This window comes from Mastomys coucha, unplaced genomic scaffold (assembly GCF_008632895.1).
Source record: "Mastomys coucha isolate ucsf_1 unplaced genomic scaffold, UCSF_Mcou_1 pScaffold15, whole genome shotgun sequence".
Taxonomy (NCBI): domain Eukaryota; kingdom Metazoa; phylum Chordata; class Mammalia; order Rodentia; family Muridae; genus Mastomys; species Mastomys coucha.
The window spans coordinates 18,794,878-18,797,448 of record NW_022196897.1 but is presented as its reverse complement, the minus strand read 5'-3'; the positions used below and the strand labels follow the sequence as shown (position 1 = coordinate 18,797,448).

Here is a 2,571-nt window from a genome sequence, read left to right as displayed (position 1 = left end):
TGTATTTTTTTAAGCCAGCTATTAAGCCAGGCTTGATACACCTTTAATCCTGACACTCTAGAGGCAGAGGCAGGTGGATAATATCTGTAAATTTAAGGGCAGCGTGACCCACATAGCAAATTGGAGATCAAACAGCCTACATTGTGAAACTCCATCCCCAAATCAATCAACCTGACTTGGCAGACTCCGATTCCCCGTCGCTGCTTGTTGCAGCCGTGATCAACTTCACCACATACTTCGACATTGAGTCTAGGAGAGAAAGGACTTGGATATGAGGGTTTCTTCTTTCACAGAATTATTCCGGGATTCATGTGCCAGGATGGTGATGTCACACATCATAATGGCACTGGAGGCAGGTCCATCTATAGGGAGAAATTTGAGGATGAGAATGTCATCCTGAAGCATACAGGTCCTGGCATCTTGTCCATGGCAAATGCTGGACCAGACACAGACGGCTCCCAGGCTTTCACCTGGGCTGCCAAGATTGAGTGGCAGGATGGCAAGCATGTGGTCTTTGGAGCGAGTGGTGAAACAAGACGTGAGCATTGTAGAAGCTATGGAGCATTTGGGGTCCAGGAATGGGAAGAGCAGCAAGAAGATCTAATTCTTTTGACTTGTAAGCATCTGGCCCACCAGACCATTCCTTCTGTAGCCCAGGAGAGCTCCCCACCCCATCTGCTCCCAATACCCTGTAATCTCTGCCCTCTCTGAAGTTCTTTCGGTTCCATATTTTCCCATACCCCTCCACGTCTAGCTGGCTGGCGGAGTTAAGTTTATGAATAAATACTAAATAAGGGGAAAAAAATTAACAAGCCAAGAAAGGAAGAGAGAATGAGAGAGAGGGAAAGAAAGGAGAGAGAGGGGGGAAAGGGAAAGAAGGAGAGGGAGAGGGAGAGGGAGAGGAAGAGGGAGAGGGAGAGGGAGAGGGAGAGGGAGAGGGAGAGAGAGAGAGAGAGAGAGAGAGAGAGAGAGAGAGAGAGAGAGAGAGAAAGCCACACACACCCTGGCCATGAGCAGGGCATGCTGACCACAGATCTGAATGCTGTGTGAGGCTGAGACACGGAAGGACTCTGATTTCACCCCACAGTGTGGGAAGTTCAGAAGATGAGAGGCTCGGGACTTTGTTCTTCTGAAAAGGACTGGGGTGCTTGTGGCTGAGCTGGACAGGAGTTCATGCCTGATGGGGCTCCAATTTCTCCTGCCGTTGTTCGAAGATTAAGGGTGGCTTAGAAGGCGTGTCAGGATTCAAAACCTACTAGGAGTGGATTTGTGGTGGTTTAAGTTTCTGAGCCGACCTCACCAGCCACCACACGCCCAGATTAATACATTATTTGTGGGTGTGTCTTTGGGTGTTTCCAAATGAGGTTAAATGTTGAACTAACTCATGAACACACAGAGGGCTCTCACCACCCAACCCAACCAGTTTACTCAGGCTGGAACACAAAAGGCTGGAGAGGGTCTTTTCTTGGATCCTTGAAGCTACACATGAAGAGTGACATCTCCTGTTTTCCATCTTCAGATGAGGACTTATACCATCAACCTTTTCTTTTCTTTCTTTCTTTCTTTCTTTTTGTTGTTTTTGTTTTGTTTTGTTTTGTTTTCGAGACAGGGTTTCTCTGTGTAGCCCTGGTTGTCCTGGAATTCACTCTGTAGACCGACCAGGCTGGCCTCAAACTCAGGAATCCATCTCTGCCTCTGCCTCCCAAGTGCTGGGATTTAAAGGCGTGCATCACACCACCTGTGCACCACCACTGCCCAGCTTCTTTTCTTTTCTTTTTTACTTTAATTTTTTTTTAAAGATTTATTTTATATATACAAGTACACTGTAGCTGTCCTCAGACACACCAGGAGAGGGCATCAGATCCCATTACAGATGGTTATGAGCCACCATCTGGTTGCTGGGAATTGAACTCAGGACCTCTGGAAACACAGTCAATGTTCTTAACCACTGAGCCATCTCTCTAGCCCTTTCAGGCTTATTTTTGATGATATGTATGTGTCTCTGTGAGGGCAGAAGAAGATGTCAGAGCTCTTGGAACTGAAGTTACAGGCAGTTTTGAGCAACCTGATGTGGGTGCTGGGAACTGAACTTCAGTTCTCTGCAAGAGCAGCAAGTGCTCTGAACTGCTAAACCATCTCTCCAGGCTCCACCATCTACCTTTGACCTTGGACTGAACTATATACTGTTGACCTCCCTGGGTCTGTAGCTCATAGAGAGTGAATAGAAAGAGCAATTGATTGATCGATTGAGACTGTTTCACTATGTAGACAGGGCTGACATGACAGAGATCTACCTGCTCTGCCTCCCTAGTGCTGGGATTAAAGATGGTGAGCCTTCATGCACAGTTTGCACGACTTTCCTAGCCTGTTTTACATTTTCATTATACAGGGGCCAATTATACACATCCTAATCTCGCCGGCTGGGGAAGTGCTCACTAAGCAAATGTGAAGATCTAAGTGTGGATCCCAAGCAACCATATAAAGACAGGCACAGAAGCATGGCTCTGTAACCCCAGAATCCCCATAGGAAGATGGGAGTAGAGACAGGAGAATTAGCAGAAGTTCAAGGGC

At 47.0% G+C, this 2,571-nt stretch overlaps 1 pseudogene; it reads left to right on the top strand.

Moving 5' to 3' along the window:
• The first annotated feature begins 249 nt into the window (after positions 1-249).
• Positions 250-604, top strand: LOC116091916 (annotated as a pseudogene).
• Positions 605-2,571: the final 1,967 nt, after the last annotated feature.